This window comes from Elephantulus edwardii, unplaced genomic scaffold, assembly GCF_000299155.1.
Source record: "Elephantulus edwardii isolate Elephantulus edwardi_28Jun2011 unplaced genomic scaffold, EleEdw1.0 scaffold00026, whole genome shotgun sequence".
Classification (NCBI taxonomy): domain Eukaryota; kingdom Metazoa; phylum Chordata; class Mammalia; order Macroscelidea; family Macroscelididae; genus Elephantulus; species Elephantulus edwardii.
The window spans coordinates 10,848,438-10,862,147 of NW_006399776.1; positions in this window are offsets into that span (position 1 = coordinate 10,848,438).

Here is a 13,710-nt window from a genome sequence, read left to right on the forward strand (position 1 = left end):
CTCTTTCTCTGATACACCTGTTCCCATAACCCTGGTTAATGTTTTAATCCATCTCATCCATTGTCTTCTGTTCCTGCATTGTCCCTCCACCCTTCCAAACATGATGTCCTTCTCCAAGGAGTGGTTTTTCCTGGTAACATACCCAAAGTATGTGAGACAGAGCTTCAAATTCCTTGCCTCCAAGAAACAACTTGGTTTCATCCTCTCCAAGACAGACACTTTTATTCTTTTGACAGTCCATGATATATTCAATATTCTCTCCAGCAGAAGACAGCCAAGGGAACAAACAAAGCAGTCAGGATGCTTCTTGGAGGAAAAGATGGTGAAGCGACATCTCACATAGTTTGGGCATATTGTTAGAAGGGGCAGGTCCTTGGAGAAGGACATCATCCTTGGAAAGGTGGAGGGTCAGTGAAAGAGATGGAGTGACACAGTGACTCTAACAATGATCTGGAACCTATCAGAGATGGCCAAGATGGTTCAGGATAGTACAAAGTCCTTTGTTCATAGGGTTGCTAAGATTTGTAGTCACCTCAAGAGTACCTAACAACAGCATATATATTAAATATATGCTTGTTAGGGTACTCTGCTGGCTTGGTGGTAATTTCACTGCTAACCCAAAGGTATGTGGTTCAAATCCACTGGCTGCTCCATGAAGGAATGATAGGCAATCTCCTCCCTTGTGATTCACTGCCTTTGAAAACCCAGTGGAAGGTTAGCTATGGGTTAGTTCCTACCCGATGGAATACATCACCAACAACTGGCCACCATAGATAGTTGTTGGGCACCATAGCAATTCCAGCTCATAGCAGTTCTGTGTTGGGATGAAACGTTATCCAGTCCTGCACTATCCTCTTAAAGCTGCTGTGCTTTACCCCATTGCTAGAGAACAAACTCCCTGTGTCAATCTTCTCTCTTTCCTCTAAGACCCTTTGTTTCATCATGCATGATGTTTTTCTCCAGGAAATGGTCCCTCCTAATGGGTTGCCCAAAGTATGTGAGAGGAAGTCTTGTAATTATGACCATCAAGAAATACTTTGACTTCACTTTTCCCAAGACATATTTCTTTTTTTCTTTTAGTAGTCCATGATACAGTAAATTTGTATGCTTTGTTTTGTCTACTTGAGAACCCTTTGAAATTTTCCATTCAACTCTTTTACTTCATTATTTCTTCACTTTGCCTTCTCTACTTTATAGATCAGATTTCAGGGTCTGTTCTGACATCCATTTTGGTCTTTTATTTCTGTATTTTTAATAATATTTTGCTTTCTTCATGCATGATATCTTTAAGGTCATCTCACAATTCATCTGGTCTTTGCTAATTATTGTTCTATGTGTAAAATCTATTTTTTAAAATAATCTTTAAATTCAGTGGGGCACTTAAGTTTGTATTTTGACTCTCATAGACTTGTTTTCTTTTTCTTTCAACTTCTACTTGAACTTATATATGAAATAATTGATATTCTGCTCCGCAGTTGGCACTTGGTCATATTCTTTTATTTTATTAAGAATTTAATGAAAATTTATAGAGAACTTGGATTTCCATTCATTCATTGTTTCACATTTTCCACTCTGCCCACTGTCTCCCTCAGTTCACGTTACTCTTTGAAAAGAAAAAAACCTTTCATTGTTATAAAATTTCCCCCTTGCCCCAGTCCACTTTACTATGCAGCTCTTATTCTCAACTGTTGTCATGCAAATAATACCTAATCATATATTCCCTTTATTCAGTTCTTTCTTTCATCTATTTCAATGTAGTGTATATTATTTATCCCCTCTTGTCTTTGTTTCCCCCATCAGTCCTGTTTTATAACAGTGGAATTATACACAATATGTCCTTTTGTGACTGAGATATTTCACTCAACATAATGTCCTCCAGGGTCACTGACTTTGTATAACATTTCATGAGTTCCTTGTTTTTCAGTTCTGCATAGTATTCCATTGTATTAATATACCACAACTTCTTTATCCATTCATTTGCTGATGAACACTTGGGTTACTTCCATCTCTTTGCTATTGTGAATAATGCAGCAATAAACATGGGTGTGTGTATATATCTCTGATTTCTTTAGGGTATATTCCCAGTAGTGGAATTGCTAGGTCAAACGGACGGTATTTCTATTTCCAACTTTTTGAGAAAGCACCATTCTACCTTTCATAGTGGTTGCACCATTTTACACTTCCACCAACAGTGAATAAGGGTTCCAATTTCTCCACAACCTCACCAGCATTTGTTGTTTGTTAGTCTGTTAAATTTTACTATTGTGACTGGGGTGAGATGATATCTCATAGTTGTTTTGATTTGCTACATATCTCAAACATTTCTTCATGTATTTGTTTGCCATCTGAATGTCTTCTTTTTTTCCCTCTACTAGTTTATTTACAAAAGTTGAACACAAATTTCAATAAATTCTTTCCATTTCCCTCACCCCTATCCATCATCAAATTGTACAACCCAGTGATTAGTTCCCCTTCCCCCTGCACGTCCACATCCCTCTGCTTACAGCCTCTCCCACCCCTTCTGGATCCTTATACTCATTCTACAATAACAGTTTTATTCCATACGTCTTCTTTGGTGAAATTTCTGTTCATACCCTGTGCCCATTTTGTCACTGGTTGTTTACCTTTATCTTGTTGTGGTGGATCTTATTCTTACTAATGTAATTGAAGTTCTTTATTATCTCTTTTCACAGATGCAGTCAATTTTATTCTTGTGTATTCCATGCAGCAACATTCACGTCTGGTCATTATTTATAACTATTTAAAGTTATGTGTGATGATAAGTTTCTTCTCATACGAAATTCTGTTATATTAGCTAACATAGGGCAAGACCATACTTCCCAACCACCCATCCTTCTTTGTTTCCAACTTTTTAATTCCAAACACCAATAATTATCAATACATCTTAGTTTCATATTTGATTGATTTAATACTGTAGAAATTGGCAGAAATCTTTAATTTCTTAATTTTGGAGTTTAGTGATTGATGCATAAATTTGAGTGATAGTCTGTTAGCATCCATATATGGATATTATGTTATCACTGTTTTGTAGTTCAGGACATATTTTGAAATGCTCTTTTTTATGATGAATGTGCCACTCTTTCTCTTTCATTTGTCTTTCCTTCATAGTAGGCCATATAATTTCTTCCGTAAAATGATCAATACCAGTTCACCTCAGCTCTCTAATGACTATGACTTGTATGTATTTAATTTCATTTTGACAATTTCTGATTTTCCTAGGTTTATTTGTACTCAGTATTATCAACAGACATTAGCAGATGCTCCTTCTTATATTGAGCGATATCACATCAATAAATGAAGGTCTATCTGAAAACTGGGTTTTTATGTGCTGTCAAGTCAGAACTGGCTCATACAGAAAACCCACAGAAGGTTTTCAGAGACTGTAAACCACACAGGAGAAGACTTTCACTCCTTCTCCCATGAAGCAGTTTGTAAATTCAAACAATGTGCCTCTGGGTTGGCAGTGCAACTCTTTACCAGTGAGGCACCAGGGCTCCTCTGTATATAAGGGTCTTGAAAGCAGTACTCCATTCACATCATTAAGATAGATTCTACTTTGATGAAGTAGCAATTGTGAAGATGATACAAACAGTGATATATTCTATTATTTGTATGGTCACCTTGTATGAGAATGGACTTAAGGGCACCCAACAGCAATTGTACACACACACACACACACACACACACACACACACACTCACACACACACACATATATATTTTGTGTGTGAAATCATATTAAAGTATCAACAAACATTTATTTTGACTCTATCAAGGCAATATGCAGTTAAACCAACTAATAATTGGTGGTTGATAAATAAGTGAAAGAATGGCTATACGCCATAGGGCAAATATGTTGTGAAGCAGCATACGATGAAGATCTCAGGAGCCAGTCACTAATACATTCAGAATTCCGCTATATTTTGAATCCACATCTCAATACCCTAAACAAGAACATCAAAAGAGAGGCAACTTGGTGAAATATCAACTTTCACTTTTATTCCTGTCTCTAACACATTTGCAGCTGAGAACACTTAATCCAATTAACAACTTCAACCAATCTTCCCAGCACAATGGAATCTGGTCCTCTATCTCACCCATTATAATTTTACTCACTGCCTGTTTTTCTCATTAATTATAACTACTTCTTTGAGTTCATTCCTGCCTCAGACAGGTTTTAATTGCCACAGAAATTCGTGAGATGCACCACATATTATTAATTCAGTACATCTAGAATTTCACTGTCTAGTTCTGCCCTCTGTTCTTATCAGATCTTTTTATTTTTTATTTTATAGGCTTTTGTGTAGCAGTGGTCACTAGTTTTGTATTTTACACTTCTTTTTTATTTATCTTTTTCTGTTGTGAAGTATACACAGAAATAAAAAAAAAACCCAACAAAAAACCAAAACAAAACAAAAAAAACAGTTCAACTGTTTCTACACGTTTAATTGACTGACATTGATTCTAGGAGTTTTGCAATCTTTCTCACCATCATTTTCTGAATTGTTTCACCCTCTTTAGAATAAAGTCACTTCCTTCTAGACTTTCCTATGTAATTTTCCAAGTTGCTGTTGTCAATTTGATCCCATATAGATAGATAGATAGATAGATAGATAGATAGATAGATAGATTTTTAAAGGCCATAATGACCAATGCAGATAGTTTTTACCAGCTAAGTTAACTTATTGTTCAGATTTAAGACAACTTCAGGTTTTGTTGTTTTTTGTTTGGTTGGGTTTTTTTTTTAAATGTAAGATTCCTTTTTATTAAAGAATGCTGATGCCTGGGAGTTTTTCCAAACTTCTCTTTCTAGAGTATTTACTCATTTGCCTAATGATATTTATCATTTATTTTAAACGTAGACATTCTTTTTCATTCATGCATTCTGAATCAGACCTAATTTGTAAGTTGTGATTTGGATTTAAAAATTTTGGATTAAAGCCTACTCTTTGATCTTCTCAAAATCCATAATTTTATGTACACAGGGATGTGTATGTCTGAATTCCCACACCCATTCTGATCAGCTTGGCTCTGGGACCCAAGTTGATATGTTGATAGAAGTTAATACAACTTGACACAAGTTGAACAAAGGTTTTAATAAATGATATTTTTGCCTAGAAAATACATGGTTAAGAGTGCAGCCCAAGGTTTGCAAATGATCCAATTTAAAGTTTTCTCCAAAATATACTAGCAACAAAATCCTGACACTATGTGTCACAGCCACCATTACTCTGTCAGTTTGTTATACCGTGGTAACTTGCTTATTGCTGTGATGCTGGAAGCTATGCCCCTGGTGTTTCAAATATACTTTCACCCATAGTGGACAGGCTTCTGCACAGTTCCAGACTAAAGAAGACTAGGAAGTAAGGTCTGGACATCTACTTCTAACAATAAGCCTTTGAAGACCTTCTATATGGATCACAACAGAATATTGTTTGACTCTTTGCATTGTACTTGATATGAGGAGAAATCAGTAGCTAGAGGCATATCATGTTTGATGAGATGGAAAGAGTCAGTATGGGTGTGCAGGACCCTTTGTGATAGGCATGGCTACCATAGCCCAGTGATGAATTCAAGCATGCTAGTGATTGTGAGAATGACACACAGGATAGTCAATGTCTGAATCCGTTGTACGTAGGTAACCGTGAATTGGAGTTGACTGACAGCAGCTAAGAACATGTAATATATTGGTTTTACATTTTTATTTATTACATAACATCATTCATTTTTGTACACTTATCCATATGCATTCTTTCATTCATGCACATTTTGTTGTATGCAGTTATTTCTGTGTGTTGTGTTTTATATTATTAATTTCTGTTGATCTGTTACTTTTATCTCCACATCTCCTCAAGTTCCCCTTGCGCCTCGCCCATCTCGTGAGAACTGCCACATCCCTCCACTAATTTCTGCTGTCGTACTTTGAGCATCTATTAAGAAGGGGCCAATTCTGGCTAAAGACTTCATTTTTTGAAAAGTAGGGAATGAACAAAGGAGAGGAAGATCTTAAATGAGATAGATATAATAAAAAATAACTGAAGCAATGAGTTTAGGCACAGCAAAGATCGTGTGAATGAAGAGGATATGGCAGGTTTTGTTGTGTTGTGCATGGAGTCACTAAGTAAAAACCAGCTCTATGGCACTTAAAAACTCATTTTTTTTAATCATAAAAATTCAGGCTGGAACTTTAAAAACATTCAAGAGAAAGTCTCAAATATTACACAGTATTAAGGATAAGATGTTATAAAGTTATCAGAAGCTTATTTTTTCAATGTCTCTAGGAGGTATTTCAGCAGTCTCTTTATGCTCAGTTTTGAAGCCAAGATAGACATCTGATAGAAGCTTCTATCATAAACCATAAGAATGATTAATCCTGTGGGTCAAATATTACAGCATCACTAGCTGATGACCAGAGCCTTCTAGAATCTAAAACTCATTCCATTCATGTTCTGGGTTTGGAGCACTAAGCTCATTTGCATAATACATTCTGTACTTCCTGGATTTCAAGTGCAGATTAATAATCAGACTTGGAGAATATTGAGCAATTGTCTTGGGAAGTTGCAATTGTTACCACTCTTGGGGTGCTTGAATTACAAACCTAGTGACAAGTAGCATATTGATCCAAACATGTTTGTGTTGCAGAAATAAATATCACAAAAATACCAATATTTGAATTTAAAATATGGCAGTATTGTCCGACATTCACTGCCTTTTGGCAGGCGATTCAGTGAATCTGTGAATGTGTTCATGCGGATAATTGCTCATGATCACATTAAATCTCTTGACTGCTATTGTTAGCACCAAGCACACAATGCCATAGCAGGGTTTTTGGAACTATCTTTGAATTTTTCTGAATGAAACACATACCCAAGGGCACAGAGTGAAATTCAAACTGGCTTGCATTTATTTTTGGCTTTCTGGCTGGCTGTTCTCCTCACACCACCTTACACTTCAATCCAAAGCACAATTGTATAAAATGCAGAATTACCCGGTTCAGGTGAGTATTATTTGAATGTACTTTTTGTAGTACCTTGGAGACAGTCAGAAAGTCAATTACTTCTCTGTTTTGAGAAGCTATGGCAATCCCCAAATGACCCATTACTAATATTGAGCAAGTGTGTGGGTCGCCTTAATGATGTTTTTCACCCATAAATGATCTTTTTGGCAAGGGCCTTGAGACCACAACAAAGTCACTGGAAAGCACTGAAAAAGAAAACATTTTGGTGCACAGGGTTTATGAAATATGACACATTTTTGCAGTTTTTCCAAGCAAATTATAAATGCCTGTCATGCAGACAAGGGTTGCCATGGCAAGCAGTTTTCTGAATAGGTAAACCAAATAAAAGTGAGCCAGAGCATGTGTGAACCTTGTGGGAAAGGCAAGTTCAGGTTGCCTGGAGCAAGAATAACTTAAGTATTTAAAATCACCAACTAGCACAACCTTTTCCCAAAAGTAGTGCAGGAAAATGCCCGTTTTTCCCTCTCAGGCAGATTCTTTCTAAAATGTTTTGCATAAAAATTGCTAACGGTTAGAAGAGGAAAAGACTGATGCAGAGTAATCGTATCATATTAGTTGTTTATTGGTTGGTTGGTTATTGATTTTAAGAAAAACGAACCTCTTTTTTGCTTTAATGTACTTTGTTGCCATTGTGCCATGTATAGAGAATTTTCACCTTTGCTTACACTTTAAACAAGGACCCCTGGTGAAACTGTAAGTGCTCATCTACCAATGAAAGCATTAGCAATTTCAAACCACCACCTGAGTTCAAGGTCAGCAGGAGAAAGATCAGGAAGAGACGGTGGTCTAGGGAACCCTATGAGCAGTTCTATTTTATCATACGCTGCTGTGATATGTCAAGATCATTCCATTAGATGACATCTAACAACAAACGTCATCAAGCAATAGACTTAAGTCAAGTAAACTTCTCATAATTTGACAGCCAAGCTTATTAAAATTAGTGAGATACTTGTTATGTGCTGTTGAGTCGCTTGTGACTCATTGTGACTTTATGTACAACAGCCGTAAACTCTGCTCTGTCCTGTGCCAATCACACTGTCTCCAATGCACTCATCCCAAATACCCCAGTCACTGAATCAATTTACCTCACAGAGGGCCTTCCCCTCCTCCTCTGTCCCTCCACCCTACCAAGCATGATGTTCCTCTCCAAGGACCAGTCCCTCCTTGCAACATGGCAAAATTATGTCAGATGAAGCTTCAGAATCCTTGCCTCCAAGGAGCAGCCCGGTTTAACCCTCTCTAGGATGAACCTGTTCGCTTTCTTAGCAGTTTATGGTACCCTCAATACTCTTCTCCAGCACCACAGCTCAAAGGCATCAATTCTCCTTCTATCCTCCCTAGTCATTGTCCAACTTTCTGACGCACAACAAGTGACTGCAAAGACCATGGCCTGTATCAGACGCACCTTAGTCTCCAGAGAAACATCATTGCTCTTTAGTACATTGGAGAGGTCCCTAATAGCAGACTTTTCCATCGCAACATGTCTTTTAATTTCCTGGGTGCTGGTGCCAAAAGTGTTGACTGTGGAGCCAAACAAACTAAAGCTGTGAACAATCTCTCTCAATCTCTTCACCATACACTTTTATAATTATCCAAAATTCAAGGGCTCTCATCTATGTTGGGGCTTTTTTGTTCTAGCCACCCTGCACAGTGGCTGCATCCTACCCCTCAGCTTTTAATACCTCCTATCTGCTGCTGATCTACCAAGCTGAAGGTGGGGATTTTCATCTGTGGCCCTTGGCCAGGTTCAGATTATTTTCCTGTCAAACATTCTTCTAGATGGTATAGCACTGGTCTGTGCATTGCTGTACAGAGGTAACTTGTGGTTGCTGTTATGATGAAGACTGTGGCAGTGATGTGCCAATTGTGGTAACAGGTACCCATGGTGGACAGTGTTGGCTGAAGCTTCCCGAATAAATCAAGGCTGCAAGCAGGAGTGGCATCCACTTTCGAAATGGCTTGCCTCCAGAAACTCTATGTACGAACAGTGCTCAGGCCGTTCATTCATAGGGTCGCTATGAGTCGTGTACGACTCGACGGCATCAAACAACAACAAAACAACATCTGCTGCTGATGCTTTTTCTCATCCTCCAAGCTAGTGTCTCCCCACTTCCCATAGTCCATGAGTATACATTTAAATGCCCATAAATTACTTCACTGAAATGTCTAGCAGATACCTTCTTTTTTTCTTCATGGTGGGCTGAGCACAACCAAGTTGGCCCTTTTTATATGACATTCTTAAAAATTAAGTTGTGATAACTATACATGTCTTGCTCAGTTATCCTCTTAATTTCACAGCAATATCTTATACTGTATTGATCTTCATGTAAATTGGAGAAGGGAGCAGCAAAAGGGAAAAGGGAGATAATAAATAGAACTTGCATAGCAGAGGTTAGTGGGTGGGCGAAGGAATGAAGGAATAGGAAGGATTCAATGCAGACTTGACAAGATGGGGTGTTAAGAGGCACACATCAATAATAATTAATTATATAAAAGATGATGTAAATGAAACATTAAATTAAACACAATATATATGAATAATTGTATGCAAACAAGTAAAAAATAAGCAAAAAGTGATACCTAAGCAAAGAAATAAATCATGCCCAAACATGCACTAAAATAAGAAATAAAAATATGCCAAAAGAAAACTCTTAGAAATGCTAAAGATATGTCAACTAGGTAGGATGAAAGATACTGAAAACTAGATGTAGAAGGTATCCCAGAAATATAAAAGAGATTAGTGCGGGAATCTTAGCAAGAACAGCAAAGTGAGTCTATGCTTTTACAGTCTGGACTATGCAAAATTTCTGTTTCCAGGTTGCAGAAGAGCATTTGAGTTTGGGTCAGAGAGACATGTGAACATTTGATTCCTGAAAGAAATAGAAGGTATACCAACTCAAAAGAGTGATAGCCAAGGCTTAGCACCAGAAAACACATCTACTCCCTCCCCAAACTCGTGAAATGCTAGTCAGAAGTGCTTCCGGAGGCTCTTCCCTCCCGCCTCTTATCAGCTACTTTATCATGTGAACACTAATAGAGGCTCAAACTTCACATCACACACTTTGGGCCTGTTGCTCCTTGTTGTTGCATACTATTAAGTCAAATTATACCTGACAGCAGCTAACAACAACAGAGAATCATAATTACCACAGTGAACATTCAATTGTTGTTGTTAGGTGCCGTTGAGTCAAGTATGACTCACAGCAACCCTATGATCAACAGATCCGAATCCTGTCCTATCCTGTGCCATCATCACTTCTCCAACACCCTCAAACCCATTTCTGCAGTCACTGGGTCAATCCAGCTGGCTGAGTATCTTTCTCTCCTTCACTACCCTTCCACCCTTCTAGGCATGATGTCGCCTTCCTAGGGGAAACCTCTCCTAGCAACATGTTCAAAGTATCTGAAGTGAAGCTTTATCATCCTTATCTCCAAGGAATATTCTGGCTGTACCTTTTCAAAGACATATTTGCTTGTTCATTTGGGAGTTCACTGGATATTTAACACCACAGTTCAGAAGTATCAATTCTTCTTCTGTCATCCTTATTCATTACCTAGCTCTCAGGTATGTAGCAAATGACTGAAAAACCCTTGTCTGAATCTGGCAAACCTTAGTCTTCAAACTGATGTCATTTTTCCTCAATAATTTGGAGAGGTCCCTGAATATAAACTTTCCCAGTGTTATATGTCTCCTGATCTCCTGATTTCTGGTACCAAATTTATTGATTGTGAATACAACCAAGAAGACATTGACAGTCTCCATCTTTCTCCACTTATCATGATGTTATGTTGTCTATTTGTCCAGTGGCTAAGATTTTTATCTTCTTGACATTGAGATGTTACCTGTATTCTTGATCTTTTGCAGCAAGTGCTTTAAGTCCTCCTCACTTTCAGCAAGCAAGTTTGTGTCATCTGCATACCAAAGTTTGTTAAGCATCTTCCTACAATCCTGGTACCATATTCTCCTTCAGAGAGTTTAGCTTCTTAAATAATCTTCTCAGCATACAGATTAAATAGTTATGGAAAAAGAATACAACCCTGATGTACACCTTTCTTAAATTTAAACATGTTATGTTTCCTTGTTCTGTTCACACACCAGCCTTTTGGTCTAGGTCTAGATTTCTCACTAGCACAATCAAGTGTTCTGAAAGTCTCATTCTTCTCAAATTATGTTAAGCATAATTTGCTTAATCCACACAGTAAAATACCTTTTTATAGTCAATAAAGCACAAATAGACATTCTTCTAGTATTCTTTGCTTTCAGCCAGGACCCATCTGACATCAACAATATCCCTGAAGTATCTCCAAATACTGAAAATAAGATTCTAAAAATAAGACTCTGTACCATTAAGTGCCATGCAGTTAACTCCAACTCCTAGTATTCATACATGCATCAGACCCAAACCTTGCCCAATTTTGTGCCATCCTCCAAATATCTGCTTGTGCTTAAGCCCCGTGTGGCAGTCACTGTCATTCCACTTGTTTCAGTGTCTTCTTTTCCCCATCCTATACTGTACTGAACATGATTTCCTCCTCCAAAGACTGACTCCTCTTGAAAATACGCCCAAGTATAATTGATGAAGTGTCTCTTTCTTCACTTGTAAGCAGCATTCTAGCTGCATGGCTAATACAGAAATGATTGTTCTTTTGGTTGTCCTTAGTATATTCAGTATTCTTCTCAAACACCACAACTCAAAGGTATTGATTGTTCTTCAATCTTTTTTATTCATTGTGCAACGTTTATATACATATGAAACAAGTGAAAAATACTAGGCTTGAATAAGGTGCATCTTAGCCTTTAAAGTGACATTCACTTCTTTAGCACTTTAAATACCTCAGCAGAATTAATGAATACAAGAGCAAACAGATCAATATAAAAGATCTTTTAAAATAATTACAAGATAATATTTTTCAGGAATAAAAAATAACTATTAAAACAAGTATACTGGATAATACTCAGAGGAGTTGGAGAAAATAGTCCAACTATGAAAAGGCAACAAGTTGCTATGCAAAAAAAAAAATAACTTGAGATCTCAAAAAGGAAAAAAATATTATTGGGGAGCAACTATATAAAAATAATTCCTCACTATAAAATGAAATACAGAGTTTAAAAGTAAAGTCCACTATTTCTACCAGAGTGTATTCAGAAACACTAAGATATGAAAGATGTATCCCAAAGTTCAAGTATCTCTCTTATAATAACTTCATTGAGGAAACAAGAAAAAAACAGAAGTAAGAAGAGATAATATTTATAGAATTATTAGATAACATTTCATACAAATTTTTTAAAAAATCAGCGCTTTTGGTATCGGCAGAATGGAAAACAGGAGACATATTGCATTGGGCAAGTCTGCTGTTGTCAAGGACCTGTCCAAAATACTGAAGAGTAATGACATAAGTTTGAATACTAAGGTACATGTGTCAGGCCATGATTTTCTCAACTCAGCAACCCTATGAATAGCAGGCCTGAAGTCTGTCCTATCCTGGGCCATCCTCACAATCTCTGACACACCTAAATCCATTGCTGTAGTCATTGTGTAAATTCATCTCTTTGTAGGTCTTCTTCTCTTTGGCTGACCTCCACATTTCCAAGTAAGATGTCCCTTTCTAAGAAATAGCTTCTCCTAGCAATATATTCAAAGAATGAGAGACAAAGCTTCGCCATCCTGCATCCCAGGAGCACGTTAAATGCACTTTTTTGTCAAGACATATCTGTTTCTTCTTTTGTCAGTCCATAGGATATTCAGTACTCTTCTCTCACACCACAACTCAAAGGCATCAGTTCTTCTTCTGTCATCCACCCTTACTCATTGTACAGCTATATGATGCATAGCAAGTGATTGAAAAATCATGACCTGAATCAGGTGCACCGTAGTCTTGACACAGATGTCATAGCTCTTAATATTTTGGAGAGGTTCCTGATAGTGGACTTGCCCAATGCAATATGTCTCCTGATCTCCTGACTGTTGCTACCAAGAGTTTTGATTCTTGATCCAAGCAAAAGGATCTAGGAAATTAGTCAGTGATAGCTTGCCCCCCTTGAGGATGAGAGATAGAAGAAGATTTAAATCTTGAAAGAGGGCTGCTGAGAGTAGAAACTAAAAATTTCAAAGTTAATTACATAATATGTCTACCAGAGTGATTGAAGAATTTTTTGGAATATAAGATTTGAATAAATTTTGAAGTAGGAAAATAAAATAAAAGGGCCACAATCATGTGACTTAGATTAAAGACGAAACTCTAGTCCTTGGAAAAAGAGAAAAGAGCAAAGCAAAAACCCAGACCTGGACAGCTAGACCACGGCATATATCAACAAGACTAGGAGTCACAGAATTCCGGTGGCCTAGTGAGTAAGGAGTTACCCTGCCAACTGAAAGGCAAGAAGTTTAAAGCCACCAGCACTCTATGGGAGAAAGACGGTCAACTTCTTCTCTTATGGTTTCTATCTCTGCAAACCAGCTGGGGGTCAGCTATGAGTTGGTTCTAACTCAATGGCAATAAACAACAATGAACAAAAAAGAGTCACAGAGCTGTTATGGGATTTGAACAAATTAGGATTTGAACAAATTAGTAAGAATGCAAGTCTCAATTAATAAAATATATGGTAAGGTTAGAACAATTCCAATCACTAAGGTGGTGTTAAAAGCTGTAATTCTTTGAAATTTTTCTTGC